Source organism: Triturus cristatus, chromosome 4_1 (assembly GCF_964204655.1).
Source record: "Triturus cristatus chromosome 4_1, aTriCri1.1, whole genome shotgun sequence".
Lineage (NCBI taxonomy): Eukaryota > Metazoa > Chordata > Amphibia > Caudata > Salamandridae > Triturus > Triturus cristatus.
In genome coordinates, this window is record NC_140585.1 from 467126475 (window position 1) to 467145304 (window position 18830).

Here is an 18830-nt window from a genome sequence, read left to right on the forward strand (position 1 = left end):
TACCGTACTTTAAAATGGGAGAATTAGCTTAGTTCTCTTAAGATGGTAAATGCAACACTCAGAGTTCAATGTACCTTAAGATGCGTAACGCAAGACAATGAAAGTCTTGCAAGGACGGTGATGTGTTGAAGATCTCGTGCAAAGAAACAAGGATGGCGCTTTCTTCTTGATGCCACACGCTTCCTGGTGAGGCAGTGGCATCTGCTGCGATGTTGATCCTCTTCTCCGGCGATGCAAGATGTTTCCTCATGATGGAAGCCGCGACAGGCCCTGCGACACGCTTCCCAGTGATGCGGCGGCGTCTGTTGCAACGTCGAGCCTCTCCCCTGTCGATGCGAGTTGCTTCCACAACGATGCGAGCTGCGACAGGCCCTGTGACACTCTTCCCGGTGATGTGGCAGCGTCTGATGCGATGTCGATCCTCTTCTCCGGCGGTGACCGCGACAGGCCCTGCGACACGCTTCCCGGAGATGCGGCGGCACCTGATGCGACGTCGATCCTCTTCTCCGGCGATGAGCCACAACAGGCCCTGTGACACGCTTCCTGGAGATGTTTCGGCGTCTGATGCGACGTCGATACTCTTCTCCGGCAATGCGAGGCGCTTCGGTGGACCTGCGATGACTCAACGATTCTTCTGTGACGCGCTTCCCGGTGATGCGGCGGAATCTGATGCGACGTCGATCATCTTCTCCGGCAAAGCGAGGCGCTTCGTGTTGTGAAGCGGCAGCAACGGTTCGGCGACACACTTCTTGTTCGTGAGTCGCACTTCCATCTCCTTGCAACACGCAGTTCCTCAGAAAGCCTCGCAAAACAGCAGGCACTTCCAACGAACTCTGGGGAGCTGGTGGGTGAAGTCTGCTGTCCCTGAGACTTCGGCAGGAGGCAAGCTCTTTTCCAAGCCCTTGGAGATCCTTCACAAGTTGAATAAAGTGCACACAAAGTCCTTTCTTCTTTTTTTGGCAGTCAGGCAACCACTGCAGGCTTAGGGATAGTCTCTCCTCAGTCTCTTCTGGTTCCGCTCCTCAGCAAAGGTTTCTTCTTGTTTTCCAAAGTGATCTAAAGTTCTTGGGTTTGGGTCCCAATATTTATACCCAGTTTCTCTTTGTTCTCTGAAGGCAGAGAGGCCTTTGCTTAGTCCAAACCAGTTCTGGTCAGTCCTGGAGCACTTTGTTGACAAGACTCCTTCTTTCCTTTCAGAGTGCAGGGCAGGGACATCAGACACACCACAGGAGGGGGAGCCAGCATTGTGGAGGGAAGGCACAGCCCTATTCAGGTCCCAGGTGCAACCCCTCCCACCCATCTAGATGCAGATCTCTCTATTCAGCCATGTGCTGACTCACCCTGTCTCCTGGAATTTCCCCAGCACCTGTCACTCAAACTCCAGACAAGGAATACACATCCTACCAGAGGTAGGTTTGGATGGTTAGACAAGAAAATTCCTACTTTCTAAAAGTGGTATTTTCAAACACAGAATGTTAAAACCAACTTCACTAAAATATGCATTTTATCATTCTGAGTTCAGGCATACTCGAATTTCTACCATGTTCCCTGAGTCAGTTAGGATTATAAGATTTAATGATCAAACTGCCCATTCTGGCCTGTGGGGAACAGATAGCCTGCAATAGTGAAAAATGAAAAATGGCTGTAATTCACTATTAGGACATACCACACACACCAGGGCTTGTCCTACCTTATACTTACAATGCACCCTGCCCTTTGGCCTACCATAGGGGTGTCTGGTATGAAGAGAAGGGAAGGTTTAGGGACTGGCAAGTGGGTGCACTTGCCCAGTCAGCATGACAGTACCAGACTGCACGCAGGCTCTGCAATGGCAGGCCTTAGACACACTTTTACAGGCTGCTTCTGTAGGTGGCACAACCAGTGCTGCAGGCCCACTAGCAGCATTTGGATTACCAGCCCTGGGCACTCCTGGTGCACTGTATGATGGTCAGACAGGTAACCCAAACCAGCCAATCATGGAATCACTAATTCATACATCAATTTACAATAGGGAGCACTTGCACTGTGGCACTGGACAGCAGTGGCACAGTGCCCAAAGCATCTAACACCAGCAAAAACACATGAGGCAACAGCAAAAAAGGGAAGGGAGACCCACGCCAAGTTGCCAGGTCTAACAACAGGAAGAGAACGCCATCCTTCACCCGTCCCAATCCGGATTTCGAAGCAACCACAGCACAGAGACTGCCCTACTCGCCGCCACAGATGACATCCCCACCCTCCTGGACCAAGGCCACTCCGCAGCCCTTACCCTACTTGACCTATCAGCGGCCTTCGACACCATCTCCCACCGCACACTAGTTGCCAGACTACACAATGCAGGCATACAAGGAACAGCCCTGGACTGGATCTGATCATTCCTCACCGGAAGAAGCCAAAGGATCAGACTCCCACCCTTCCTCTCCAACCCCACGAAAATCACCTGCTGAGTCCCACAGGGTTCATCACTGAGCCCCACCCTCTTCAACATCTACATGGCCTCCTTCGCAGCTATTGTCCGACAATACGGCCTCGACATCGTATCCTATGCCGACGACACCCAGCCCATCCTCTGACTCACCAAAGACCCCACCCGTGCCAAACTCAACTTCCAGAAAGGAATGCAAGACGTTGTAGTCTGGATGGCCAACAGCTGCCTGTAGCTCAACACGAGAAGACAAAAGTCCTTGTCCTCGGTACCACCCCTTCTGCATGGGACAGCACCTGGTGGCCGACCGCCCTCGGAAGCCCACCTACCCCCTCAGACCACGCCAAGAACCTCGGCATCGTACTCCACTCATCACTCACCATGAACCGACAGGTCAACACCGTCACCTCCAGCTACTTCAACACCCTCCGCATCCTCCATAAGACCTTCAAGTGAATTCCCCCTGAATCAAGGAAGACAGTCACCCACGCACTCATCACCAACATACTGGACTATGGAAATGCACTCTACGCCGGCATCAACAAGTCCCTACTCCACAAACTCCAGACAATACAGAACACCGCCACCAGACTCATCCTTGGCATCCCCTGACACAAACACTTCAGCCAACACCTACGAAGTCCCCACTAGTTCTCCGTGGAGAAAAGTGTCACTTTCAAAATCCTCACTCACGCCTACAAATGCCTACACAACAACGGACCCAAAAACCTCAATGACAGATTCAATCTCCACGTACCCAAAAGAAACCTCCGATCTTCCTACCTTGCACTGGTCAAAACCCCGCGCATCCACAGAGCTAGAGCAAGCAGAAGATCCTTCCCTCACATCGCAGCCAAAACCTAGAACGAGCAACCGGCAGACATCAGACACGCTCCCTCAAGACCTGGCTCTTCAGCTAAACAGATCTGCAGATCCCCCCCCCTCCCCCTCAGCACCTTGAGACCCTCACGGGTGAGTAGCGCGTTCCTGATTGATTGATTGATTGATTATTTGTTCTACTCTGCAAAACAGGTTTAGCTCCCAGTGTTTACGTCTATGCATATGGCACACGTGGTCCCACCAGCTGTCAAAAGGCAAAATCTAGGCATTTCTCCAAGAGTAGATAATCAATCAGTATATCATTTCTATCATGTGGCTTTTCCAGAGGTTATTGTAATTGCATTTATATAGCGCTTACTACCCCGGACGAGGTGTTGAAGTGCACGCTACTCCAGAACTCAAAGAAGATTAGTGCTGAATTAGTGTAGGGAGATACAAAATTAATTTGAGCGGTGGACATGTGAGTTTGTTAATTGGATTGAAAGAGGATAGTAGATGAATAGAAGAGGGAAGGGTTTGCATTTATATAGCGCTTGCTATCCCTGATGAGGTGTTGAAGCTTTTTTCAGGGGGTAGCACACTACTATGAAAACAAACAGGATTAGTGGAGAATTAATATAGAACAATATGGATAGATAGATAGATAGATACTGAACTTTATTCGATATGTAAAAACAATATCAAAAAAGTACATACATATGAGAATCCTTTAAAAACGGGTAAAATTACATACAATTAATAGCATGGTTAAAATCACAGAAATTAAGAAGATAAGTACAGACAGGCAACAAAGTATGAGGCCATTTAGGGTTGCATTGATGACCTCAGCCTCATCGTCATTTTCAGGTAGGATGACATAGCTGCCAAGACTAAAGGGGTTTCCAGGGTTTTTAATTTGAAGTATGCCAATTTACATGTGCGTATGCCCCAGGATTTCAGCAATGGTTTTAAAAAAGTAGTCCTTGGCAGTTGATAAAATCTGCAGAAGAGGATGCAGTGGATATTAGATTGGGACGAGAGGCCGTCACAAGGGCATTTTTGTAGGTCGGTGGCCCAGCAGTTTGGGTTAGGAAAAGTTAGGAGCCTAAAAAACGTGTTGGTACGGAAACGGGTCAGGAGCATGCGGGTAAATGGGGATGGTTCTAGTAGTAAGTATTGCTGAATACCAGTCACAGTGATCAGATTTTGATAGTCAACAATAGTGGTCTTCTGTAGTTCTAGGAGCCAGCGTTTACGGCATAGATGATTTAAGACAAGTCGCTTTAGCTCGGCTTTGGATATGTGAGTTAAAGTTGATGGGTCAGCAAAGAATTCCGGATGCCCGATGTCAGTGGACAACCCTTTTACATAATTCAACCACTTAATGTTCCTGGCCTCTGTCAATTTTAGACAATCTGTGATAATTTCCCTGTTAAATGGAGTTTCTTCGTTGATCCAGACTTTGTGCCATAGGATGAGGGGGGAGGAATTAATCGTGTCTGCAATGTGTGTGAGGCCCAATTCTGTGTGCACCATATGGGTAGAAGTGCCTGGGGGAACAGCCAAGAGGTAGTGTAGAAAAGCATTCTCAAGGCGCTGGATTTGTTCGGCAGGTTCGATCCCTGATCCGTAAGTACCAGTTGAAGTGCACTTCGCCCGAAAGATCTGGAGTAAAGGGCGTATTGGGCGGCCCCCTAGATTCTTTGAAAAATTTGTCAGTGCACCTATTGCTTTAGACATTGCTAAACCTCTAGCTTGGGCCGCAGCTCTCCAAGTACCCCTCTTATTGAAAGTGATGCCCAAGTAAGGGAAACTATCAACGTTGGTTAATTTATTACCATTCAAGAAGATGGTACATGGCTTTTTCCTAATCCCTAGGCCACAAGACATGGTGTGAGTTTTGGAGGTGTTGACATTTAAGCCTCTCTTTGACATAAAGTCAGTGAATTCGGTAACTGCCCTCTGGAGCCCTATGGGGGTCTGGGACATAATAGCCGCATCGTCTGCGTAGAGCAAAATGGGGATCGATTTACCGTTGATTGTTGGGTAGTCGTGGAAAGTTCTAGACAGGTGGTGACTGACAGAGTTGATATAAAGGGTGAAAAGTAAAGGAGCTAATATACAACCCTGTCTTACACCTCGTCTAATTGAAAATCTGTCCGAACATTCTCCGTTGTTGCCATATCTCACGCGGGCCGAAGCATCCCTATACAACTCTTTGATGAATAATATAATAGTAGGGTCTAAGCCAATCTCTGTGAGGGAATCCCATAACTGCCCATGGTCAACACAATCAAATGCTGAACTAAGGTCAACAAAAGTTATAAAGAGGTTTCCTTTTTTCGCCTGGGTATATTTGGCTATTATAAGGGACAAATTTAGGCCCTGTTCGATGGTTCCTTTGCCTTGTCTAAAACCATATTGCATGTCAGAAATAATGTCTTGGGTACTTAACCAATCGTGTAGTCTGTTTAAAATGATTCGCCCAGCAACCTTCATAAGGGAGTCTAAAAGTGAAATAGGGCGATAATTGGCGGGGTTATCCCTCGCACCTTTTTTAAAAATCGGGACGACAATTGCCTCTGGCCAGGTGGGAATGAAGCCAATGGTGTTCAGAGAGTTCAGTGCATTAGTGAGCAGTGGGGCCCATAAATCAGGCTGTGACTTAAAAACGTCTATAGGGACTCAGTCTGGGCCTGGGGCTTTCCCGGAGGGGCTATCTTTCAGAGCCATTAGTACTTCAACGAGATCAAAATTAATATTTAGGGGGAAAGAAGTAGAGGTAGTTGGGTCGGGAGAGGAATTGGGTACAGAATCAATCTCAGTTGGGAGATTGTCCAAGTTAATAGGATTATATAAGGTACTAAAATGAGTAACCCAGGTATCAGGGGTAATGGCAGAGTCCATGGTCGAAAGCTGAGAGGATCGGAAGAAGGGGGCATTGACTGCCCTCCAGAAAGCAGTATTGTCTCTCTTTTCGGAAGCTTCCACCAGAGCTGCCCAAGCCAGCAGCTTCAGTTGTTTTTTCCTCGCCTGACGCTTGGTGCGGTAATTGTGTCTGGCATACTGGATCTCTTGACGGTTTCTAGGATTGGATTTCAGAGCTGCTTTCAGCAAACGCAAGGCTTTAGAGCAGTCCCTGTCAAACCAACCATGGGGGGAAGGGGCAGATTTCTTTGGCACACACACAAGGAGAGATTTAATTTCTGTCAAAATTACGGAGAAAGAACTAGATATTATCTGTGGGTTTTCCGTAGATGACAGGCAAATTGAAATTATTTGAGGGTGGAGAACTTAGAGGCATATGTATCAACATCTCCATTTGCGATTCTCAAATAGCGATTTTTAAAGAATCGCTATTTGAGAATTGCAAAACGGGATGTATTTAAAAAATCGCAAAACTTTTGCGATTTCTTAAAATTCGTTAATTGCGATTAGCAAATTGCGAAATCGCAATTAAGGAATACCTTCCCATTCATTTCTATGGCCAGGAGACCCATAGGAATGAATGGGAAGTAATTCTCAAATTGCGATTCGCAATTTGCTAATCGCAATTTGAGAATAATTTCAAAGGTGCAAGGGTGTCATGATGACACCCTGATGCACCCCTGAAATGAGCATGTGTGTGCATATGGCGCACATACATGCCCTAAGGGCATGTATGTGCACCACGTGGCACTTTGTAATATTCCAAAAAGTGCATTATTAACAGAAATCGCAAATTACCACCAACTAGAAGTTGGTGGTAATTTGCGATTTCTTAAGGATAATTCGCAATACTTTGGTGCGTCTTACATGCCATTTAAGAAATAGCAATTTGCGATTTCTTAAATGCTTACGCAAACTTAAGAAATCGGTAAATTAGCGATTCCTTAAATTTGCGATGAGGAATTGCCTCATACATCCCATTTTGTGAATTTTTAATCGCAAACGCTGTTTTTTGAGATTTGCAGTGTTTGCGATTAAAAATTCGGTTGATACATATGCCCCTTAGTCTGTTACTTGTATTGAAAAGAATAGTGGTGGAATAGAAGAGGGAAGGGTCTAGAAAGTCTTTTGTTTTGTTTGGAGCTCATAGCAGTAGGAGGAGGTTTGTGATGAGTAAAGGGAAGGTGGAGGGGGAAGAGTCAAGGGGAAGGGTTTAGAAAAGCTTGTTTGGGAGATTTGAATAGTAAAAGAGGTATGAGATGATGCAAGGAAGGTAGCGGAGGGAAGAGTCTACAAAGGGTTATTTCATAGTAGCAGAATGAGGTTTAAGATAAGTTAGAGAGTGGAGACAGCGGATATATTGAGACAGATAAAGGTTATGTCAATATTAGGTTTATCCAGAGGAACATCAGCGAAACAATGCACATGAAATATATATGCAGGCTGAATGAGCAGCACTAGATCCCTTGAATAAACAGCCATACAATTACTCAGAATTAGTATATACTTGGGAGAACCCAGATCTCTGTCAGGGTTTAGGGTGCTTTATTGCAGGGCATAAAAAGACTGATGAGTCTGAAATGTCTTTAAATATTCTTCAGCATTCTTCTCTGCCTGCGTATGAATATTCTGCATCATCACAAAAAAATACCCCTTTACTTTATTGTTGGAACGGGAACTACTAAAACTGATTCAAATTTTGGAAAGAGGTAAGTGTGAATAAATTTCATATGCAGATCATCAAAATGGCGTTGCTCAGTGCCTGGTGGCAGTATGTTTGTTATTTATGGCTATTTACTTTCAGAATCCCATGAACAATTTTAGATGTTTCCTATCACTGAAAATGCCAGCGGATGCCTCCTCTGACAACTTGGGGCCTCATTTATGAGAGCCCTGTGTCATTTTTGCACAACGTAAAATCATACATTTGTGATTCAGGGCTCTCATGAAAAAGTTATGAAGCCATACAAAGCCACCCTGCATGGCTTTGAATGGCCTCATAAATCATGAGTAAGGCAACACCGCACAAATCACTGCATCACCTTACGCTGCACCCGGGAGGCGTTCAATGGGCGTTGAGGTGGGTTTTCCCACTCAAAACCCATGGAAGTTGACGCTGCCCCAGATTTACAAAGTGATGTAAACCTAGGGAAGCGCCAAATCTGTACTCCTCATGAGGTGAATCGCAAGGAGGAGAATTATGTCTATTTCTCCTCGTTGTTTCCTCTTTTCATGTCTGCTGCATTCTGCAGCACAAATAAAGATTCGAAAACGCCTCGTAGGATTGTTTTTTTGCGGGAAGGTGCCCCTTCCTCCCTGCAACAGAGGCACCCTTGCATCATGCTGCAAGGGTGCCTACATTGGCGGTAGGCTGCCAAAATGGCACCAGCACAGGCAGAAAGGACAGGAATGCACCGTATTGCTTAAATACGGTGCATTCCTGCCCTTTCACATTGGTACAGGGCAGCGCAGCAAGGTGGCTTGCTGCATTGTCTTATGCCAAAATGCCATAAACGAGGCCCTCTGTGTTTATGCCCTATGCCAAATAAATTGACTGCACAAAGAGGCTCCACCATATCCTAAAACCATAAAGAAGAAAAGCTCCCTAGTTAATAGATTTTAGTAAACACTGGTGCAGGGTCAGAAATTACTATGAGGTTAATGATAACATAGACAACTATCAGAGTGAGTGCTTTACTTTGAAACGTTTGCTCTACACAATAGTGCAAAGATTGAACAGATATTGTTAAACAAATAATAGAAGATGAGGGAACTTAAGTGCGTTACATTCTAAAGGATTCTGTCTTGTTGGTAACCCCAAAAGGTGTTTTTTGTACCTTGAACTCGATGGAGGTCTATTTACTTAATTCACATCTCACATATGTCTGCAAACTGGACACCTTTACACCCATGTGTAAGGCACAGCGATTTATAGACTGTAACCTGACAACATTTAGGTCTTTAAATGTGAATTTATTATTTATACAAACCAGGCATTATTACTGAGTATGCAGTTTCTACGGAGCTTGATACTTTTAAAATGGGCTTGAAAGAAATTGTAACACCTCTCTAGCTGTCTGGTGTCTGCCATTTTGCTGAGCTATGTCAGTAATAGGATATAGATCAGTAATGGGATATATAGGATGTCTAAAGAAGAGTATGCCAGATGACCACTTTTAGTAATTAAAATGCTAATTGATTTAGCAGTGGTGATAATGGAAACTTTGGAATGTGTGGAAGGTATATGCAGCTTTTGGTTACTCCCATTGACCTTCATCGGAGTGGTTATAACAAATTTTCTCCAAGTTCTCTTAACATTTTCTTCAATTATTTTGTACTATCTAATAAATCCTTTCTTTTTATAATCTTGGGCAATGTTTTGTTTGTACAGTTTTTCTGTCTGGGTTTTTGTACCTATGCCCCATCCTCGAACTTCGTGAATGTAAAGGTTTGATTTAATAGAGAATGCTAATAGAAGATCTGATTTTAAAAAATGACCGATCCCATGTCCACGTCAGATGTTCTCCCAGTGAAACACTCCTGACCTCACTATACTGTCCACAAAATTTTGACATAAATTCCACTGCAAATCTTGGGGAGGAGCTTCTCAGCTGAAGTTGTCTGGTCCACCATCATATCGTGTGCAGGTGATCACCATTAAATGGTGACAGACATTTATCAAAATGTATTTATTGTGCCCCTAACAGGCTGGTAAACACTGCCAACATGTTTTACTAACAATATACATAGGTTTGTATATATTTTGCTATGTACCCATAATAGCTTCTCGCATGGTAATGAAAGGCACTTAGGTGGAGAAGATGAAAAATGTAGAAGAATTTCCACTACTAGTGTTGTAGGGGCTATGTTTTCACCTTCAGTGGGTTACTAAACATTTGCTGGCAACACTTTAAATCAGACATTATGTCTTGAGCTTTGCTGTTTCTACTACAATGTTACTCTAGGAGACAATAAAAGGGTTTGATTTGCTCTGGACCACTCATGATGCAAGAAATAATTCCTGAGCATGCAATCCTGTTTCCAGCTAAAACAACTCATTCTTTACCAATCTACAAATGTATTCTTTTAGATAATAAGGGCAATTACAGCATTTGTTTCGTCTTCAGTAATGAACATAAAATGGCAAAGATGCTAATTTGTGATCAGACATTCCTATGTATACCAAACAACACTTTCTCAACAGGTAATATTTAAAGACAGTTACAGGAAAAAGCATGTCAATTACAAAAAGAACGAGACAGGGATGCATTCATTATAGTAACACCTAACATAAGGAGTGATCTGTATTTAGACAAGGTAGGAAGAAGGCAATGATAACTCTCTATTACATTAAATGTATGTGTAACCTGTACAGTCTTGTGCACAGTAGTGCTTGTTCAAAACAGGGTGTTGAAGCTGGTGTCGTAGATGAGACTTCAGGTATCACTGACTGAGAAAGGGAACAGGTATGGAGATGGTGAGGTCGCAGAAACAGGCTGGGGAAGAGTGGACAAAGGTACGACAGGACCAAGGTTCTTACCTGTTGTTGTGGGTAACGGGGTTGATTAGTATGGATCAGAGGTCTGCTAGGAATGGCACGGTCCTCTGTATGCTACTACCTTGTGTTAATACGGAGCTTGGAGCAGGCAGGCTGGGGTACTGCAATTAAAACGAGGGCGACATCAAGACAACGTGAGTATGTGATGGCCGGGGGTGACGCAAACAAGAACGGAAGAATTAAAGGGTGGGTCCCGGAACAGGAGAGCAAGAAATAATAGAGAGGGAAAGGTTCCGAAGGTATGTTATGTCAGAGAAGAAGTACATAATGAAGAATAAAGATAATGGATTACATAGTGGACAGAGAGTACAAAGAACATGTTCTTTGTTAATAACATTTGCCTTGACATTACAAGGATAAAAACTGCAGAAATTGTAAGATAGGCGATGTTGAAAGGGGGGGGGAACAAGGGAAAAAGGAGCCATATTAGGTATTTCAAATAAGTGGCATTTGTTAATCAAAATTGGAAATAGTTATTTGTGATCAATCAAATTGGAAACAATGTAATGAGAAAAAGCAATATATGTATCATACATTTAGACAGGCGAGAAACATGTGGATGCATTAAGTTGTCGCTGAATCAGAATACATTGCTCACAATTCATATCAAAGTGGAGCTGGATAGAGCAATTCCACCGAGTAAACAGATATATACCAGATAGATAAACCATATATAAACACGTGTGAATCCATGACAAGTCAAACATTTACATATTGAAGATGTTTAGAGAAGAGGAACCAGGGGAATTAAAAACAAAAACAAAAAGGAGTAAGCAAGAGAAAGACGAATTTACATGACTTAATCAATGTTAGAAATTGGGGTCTCTTGTTAGCAATGGTTTGCATCTTTGTCCAAGTAGGTACCCTTCTTCCTAGTCAGGGTAAGGGGTATATACTTCTAAAATAACCTCTGCTCATCCCTTTGGTAGCTTGGCACGAGCACACAGGCTTATCTAAGAGTCAGTGTGTAAAGCATTTATGAATACGTACAGTAACACAGTGAAAACGCTACAAATGGACACCACACCAGTTTAGGAAAATAAGCAACACTTTGCGGCCGATTCCGATCCGGTCAGAAAGCACTCCGACCGAGTCGGATCCGGAGTGTTTTCCGACTGAGCCGGACCCCTACAGTCCGACCGAGCGAGTACGATGCGCAACTATGCTGTCGGACTCGGTTCGGTTGGACTCCCATAGAAGTCAATGGGAGCCGGTCGTACGACGCGTACATGGGCTTCCATTGACTGAATGGGTACGTCTCGAACAAGTGCGCCCCCTACAGTGGGTACGCATCGGTGCCACCCGTACCGTACATGCCTGTGTTGGGGAGACCCATAGGTCTCCCCCTGTGTCCGAGTCGTAGGGCTGCGGGTGTCAGGGGGTCTGACACGGACCCCCAAAGTCCGACTCCGGGAGCTTTTGCGAGCCGGACACTCCGGCTCGCACAGGATGTCCGACGCGTGCATCGTGCTGGCTCGGTTGTAAATCGCATCCATTGCACGCCACGGTTAGCTTCCGACCGGGACGTACGGAGCGGTTCGGACCCGGAAACGACTCGGTCGGTGAATTTCATGTAGCTCGCATCGTACTTGCTCGCTCATACAGCTGTACGAGTCAGCTGGAAAACATGCGTACGGCTCGTAGTTTTTCCGGCTGAACCCGATTCGGTGCCATTCCGACCGAGATCGGAATCGGACCCTTTATCTAAACCAACAATACCAAATATAACAAAAATACCCACGTACAATACTGTAAAAATAGTCACTTTGCAAGATAACCTTTAAAATGCCAAAATAGCTGTAAAACACAATTCTTCCGTGTCGGTAGCTCCTTCCGGGGCTACCGCGATGCTGAAAACCACAGAGTCTAACATTTCCAGCTGACCGCGTTGGTACGGGCCAGCTAAAGCGTCAACAGGCTCATAGACAGTACCTTTCTTGTTGGGACTGACGCGTTGGTATGGGCCAGTCGGGGCAACCGTAGCGGTGAAGTGGAGCATTGCAGGGTGCGGAGCTCTCATGGTGTGGTGCAGGCAGAGGCTAGATGACGATCTCGCTGAGGCCAAAGCTTCAGGTGTGGAGTGAAGCGGTGCTCGATGCTGTGCTGGCAGGTCATGATGCAGGAGATGGAGTCGGTCGATGATTTGGTCAGGCAGCAACAGTGTCAGTGACGTCCAGGCAGGGTGAGAAGAGGCCGTGCGGAGTGCGATGCCCACAGGACATGGGGCAAGCAGCGGCTCAGTCACGATCGTCCAGGCGGTGTTTGTGAGACCAAAGTTGCGGCACGAAGTGCAGCGGTGCCTTCTGTGGGGCCTACAGGACACGGAATCCTGCGACGGACTCGTAGACAGAGTCAGTTGCCCTTTTCTTCTGCAGCGACTGAAAGCAGTGGTTCCAGAGACGGTGCCCAGAAGGATGGCGAGGTCTTTGCTGTTCCTGAGACCTCTTGAACAGGGGGCAAGCATCACTTCCAAGTCCTTGGAGATACTTTCTCAAGGAGGATACACACACAGTTCTTCTCCTTGGCAGAAACAGCTACTGCAGGCCAACACCAGATAGCACACAGCAAAGGGGCAGTACTCCTCCAGTTTCTTCAGCTCTTCTCCTTGGCAGGGGTTCCTCTTGAAGTCCAAAAGTGATCTAAAAGTCTGGGGTCTGGGCCCATCTTTTTAAAGTACAAAATAATGTGTTGTTTGGAGGCAGAGAGTGTCTTCTCTGGTGCAGCTGCCTGGCAAGAGGTGGAGACAGCATTGTCCAAGGCAGACCAGGCCAATTCAAGTGTGAAAGGAATCTCCTCCCCCTACCATAAATGCAGTCCGGGTCTATTCAGCCCATCTCTGAATCAGCCTGGAAAGGCAGGACACACCTAACTCCCCCCAAGCAGCTTTCTGAACAGAATAGACATCCCCAGCCCCTGTCACTCCAAGCCCAGACAGTCAATAAACAGCCTAGCAGGGGCACACTGGATGGTAAAGCAAGAAAATACCTACTTTCTAAAAGTGTTATTTTTAAACCCAGAATGTAAAAATCACCCTCACCAAAAGAATCATCTTAACATTCTGAGTTCAGGTATATCAAACTTTATTTTCCTATCTTGTTCCCATGGGCAGTAATACTCATAAGCTGTTATGAGCAAACTTCTTGTTCTATCCTAAGGGGATAGATAGCCTTACAGTAATGAAACACAAAATTGACAGTATTTCACTATCAGGACATGCCACACACTTCAGGGCATGTCCTACCTTTCACATACCTTGAAATTAAGGAGAGGGGGCTCTGGGATCCAAAGGGATGGAGCTCCTAATAACTGAAAAGTTAGATAAATGTTCCCTTTGGCCAAGACCTATGTAAAGTAATTCACGCCACAAATACAGCCACACTCATTCCTCAAAACAGATATTAATTGTCGATCCACTCAGAATGTATTAAAGCACTTATATGCAAAGGTAAAATAGGGACCTCTCATTTCTGCAAACCCCCTGAGCATGATACCCTTTTACTTTACGGCAGCTTTCACCCTCGTTGCCTCCTCCACATTCGGAGGAATTGAAAATGGAAGAGAAACTCCTTCCGTGAAGCCGCACTACCCACTGAGAAACTTATCCAAAGTGGTTACCCTCTCCGTTTTCTCTCAAGGGCCAGCAAATGTGCTTAGTATAATCATAGAGTCATTTTACTCACTCCTAAGGAGAAGCGGCTGAACAAACGTATTCCTTCTGTCTCCACCTTTAGCCCGTCAAGCAACAAAGTGAGAAAAACATCCAAAGGAATTGGAATATTCTATGTATGCATGAGTCGTTCCAACAATATCCGCGATTTTCCTACAAAAGAGGTGACAATCTTGCAGATCATTAAGTACACGCTATCACATGGCCCAAGAAACCTGACAACGCTGAATCAATCACATCATCTTGGGGCCTCCAACCCATCCTGGGACATTACAAATGCTAAAGCTACATAGTCTGTCCTTTGACGTTCAATAACAAACAATTCACAGTGAGTTATCATGTGTACTCATTGAAGCATTTCACCAACTACCGCTCCACCAATGTGATTTATGCAATATGTTGTCCCTGTAATCTACTATATATACGTCAAACCACACAGATGGTCGAACAACACATCATCCAAAACAAGAGCCGCATCCGTTGACACACTTTCTCAAGAAAGGACACTGCAAGACTGATTTAACATGGCAGGACATTGACCAACCGACACTTCCCCAACATGGTGGCAATCTGCATCAACTTTTGAACAGATGTGAATGCAGATGGATTGCCCATTGCAATTCAGTAGACCATGGTCTCAACACCCTAGACGATTTGAATAATTCCATAACTATTCAATGAGTTCCCTCTTGTTCCAGAGTCTTGAAAATATCTTTGCCCATATCATTTGCTCCCCCTGTCCTATTGAACTGTTGAACTATATGAATTTTTGCATTTTATACACCCTGGACCCTACAATATCTTGATATTTTGATTATCTCGTGTAAATATGTCTCTCTCTTTTTTACTCTTTTTGTTTTTAATTCCCCTGGTTCTTCTTCTCTAAAGATCTTCAATATGTATATGTTTGACTTGTCATTATTCCACACATATTTATATATAGTTTATATATCTGGTACATATCTGTCCACTCGGTGGAATTGCTCTATCCAACTGCACTTTGACATTACTTGTGAGGCAGGTATCCTGATTCAACGACAACTTTATACATCCATATGTTTCTCTCCTGCCTTAATGTATGATACACATATTGCTTTTTCTCACTACATTGTTTCCAATTTGATTGATCACAAATGACTAATTCCAATTTCGATTAACATATGCCCGTTATTCGAAATACTTAATATGGTTCCTTTTTTCCCTTGTCCCCTCTTTTTCAAAGTCACCTCATACAATATCTGCCATTTTTATTCTTGTAATATACAGACAAATGTAATTAACATGGAACATGTTCTTTGTACTCTCTGTCCACTATGCGATCCTTCATTTTGTCTCTTCGTTATATACTTCTTCTCTGACATAACGTACCTTCAGCACCTTTCCCTCTCTTTTATTTCTTGCTCTCTTTGTCCAGGAACATGCCCTTTAATTCTTCCAGTCATTAATGCCCCACCCCCCGGCCATCACATATTCATGTTGTCTTGACACCGCCCTCGTTTTAAGTGCAGTACCCCAGCCTTCCCACTCTAAGCTCCATATTAACACTGTAGTAGCTGTTACATGCAGTGGACTGTGCCACCCCTGGCAGACCTCTGACCCATACCAATCGACCCCGCCATCCATGAGAGCAGGTAAGAACCTTGTTCTGTCAAATCTTTGTCCACTCTTCCCGAGCCTGTTTCTGCAACCTCACCATCTCCATACCTGTTCCTCTTCTCAGTCAGTGACACTGGGCGTCTCAACTACGACACATTGTTGTTTGGTATATATCAACCAGGTCTCAACTGGGTGTATGGGTATCCTCCTGTAGTCTGTTTCCAGACATTACTATGGACAGACTCCTTGATCCATAATTGTATTCATCATCATAAGTCTTTATTCGAATTAAAAATAATTCATACAAGACACAGCAAAATCACTAATATAAAAATCACAATCACTAATTTCCATAAAAACTTTCCAATAAATAGATACAAATTTTAGGTAAGAAAGCATTAAACATTGAAACAGACAAATGATGTACAATACACGTGAGTTATAAAAAGAATAATTATAGCAGAAATGACAGCAATTGATTAGAGAGCATTAAACCTGCCCAGATACATTCTCTATGCAACGGAGAGCTTTTAATCTGAGTGACCATGCCCACCCCAAGTATTTAGCTAAGCCTATTGAGTGAACTGGTAAGGTGCTCGTGTGTAGAATTCTAATAGCTACCACAGAACTCCTAGTGCCCAGCAATTTGCATAGAGGGGAGAGCCAGTGACGTCTGGGAGCGGCGTATACAGGGCACACAAACAGGAAATGGCCAGTGGTTTCTTTTTTGGCTCCACAAATAGGGCAGGTACATGTGCTTCCACCAAACCACCCACAAGTTAAGGCCCTACGTGGGAGGGAACCTACTCTAAGTTGAAAATAGAGTTTCCTGTCCTTTGGTGATGTTATCAAATCCCAAAAAGGTTCTAAAAAAGGTATAACCTTTGCCTCTAAGAAACGGCTAGTCATCGTGGGGGAAGTGGAAGCTGCCCACACCCTGTGATATACCTTATCCCAATAAAGTTTTTTCAAAAGCTTTTTTACAGGAAATTCAGCGGCCACTGGGTCGTTCCATACGTTTTCCAGCCCCAAAGCTTTTAAGGATTCTCGAAGGTTCCTCAACCACTTAATTTTATGAAACTTATCAGCCTGAATTACGTCCATGATACCCACTGCGTAAGATCGAAGCTCCGGTGTGGTCCATATTCTCCTCCAGAATAAAACTGGGCGGAGATTGGCCAAGTCTTTGATGGCCTTTCTGCCTAGGTCATAACGCAGTGGGACCATTGGCGTGCTTTGTGGCAAGCCTATAATCGAGCGAAAAAATTTATTTTCAACTGCAGTGAGGGATGTTAATGTATCAAAGCCCCAGAGCTCAGATCCATACAGGACTGAGTTTAGGGCCTTTGCCTCATAGACTTGTAGCATAATTGTATTATCTTTCCTAGTGAGTTGCTCTCTAAGCTTACATCAATCTCAGACTTTCAAATACCAGGGGCTAGGCTTGAAAAATGACAATAATGCCTTGTGGTTTAATGTGTGGTATTGCTGGACTTAAAAGGACAAGCAATGAACACCTTTAAGCTCATGACTGTATCAGCAAGCAGCCATTGCAGCGAATGTGTGATATTTTAAGATATTTTGCTGTCCCTTCCACTACCTCAAAGAGCTCATACAGCTACACACATTGTTTAGCATTTCTCTTTCTCGCAACTCTTTGACTCATATCTTCAGCAATACTGAGCCACTCTTTTAGCTTCTTGAGACTCTTCTGAACAGTGCCCACAGATCCTACCTTGCATAACCTTTGTTTCCTTCAGAAGCTGTTTAAATATGGACTCTCATATAATAGTGTGTCTAGCACATGTGTGGGGAGACTTGGCAGGATTCAAGGAAATTGTTACTCTCCAAGCAGCACCACAATGTCCTTTCATCTGTTGTTAGGAAGCCAAATACCAGACAGCATGTGCAGTACAGTTGCAGTACTCAGAGAAAAAAAAACATGATGGGTGGATTACATGTGTTAATCTCAGCCACTGTTAATTATTCTGGGCCCTAGTTCAGTGAATAGTTTTTTCCCCCACCTTGTTACCTCAGATAAGAACCAGCCATATGCAAATCAGCCTTGGGCTTGGTCCAATGGGAACAATTCAGACTGAATTGCTAGGCCTGGCCTCTCTCAGTAAAGAACTCAAGGAATCCCAGTCTACACGTGCCTCACTGGTAGTTTGCAGACAAGAGTTAGGTGACAGACTAATGTTTTTGTGCAAGATACATTGATTGATTAAAAAATTATAAATTACAATTGAGTGTGTGATGTAATGAATAGTAGCCCTGAAAACTAATGGCGGGAAACTGATGTACAACTGTCTTGCATCCTCTTATTTTGTACCAAAATGGACAACATCTGACTTTGGGTAGGACAACTGTCTTTAGTTACAGGCTGAAAATACAGATTTTCCAAATTCTTAATGTGGGAAAGTCCTAATAATATTAAAGACACAGAGGTGAGTGTTATGCTTCACTTTCTTGCTACATTTGTCAACAACAGACTCAGAAATGTTCATAGCCTTTTCTTTCTTTCTCTTTATTTTTGATGTGGTGCAGCTTAGTTCATGTTGTGCAAAAAAGGAAACAATATAAAGAAAAGGTAGATGAAAATAAGTAGAAAGGCTACCAATCTTTCCCATTCTTACACAGAAGAATAAGGTTGGAAGGAAAGATGGCGGACTGACACCACCGCTGAGAGCCACATCCTGAGTAGCCGCCTCACTACCGCACCACCATGACCCCCAGATCGAGGGAAAGTAAAAAAGCACACCGCTATGACCCCTTGAACGAGAACGGCGAAAAAAAGAGACAACGCTGTTGGGGGAGCCGCTTATTGCTAATAAAAA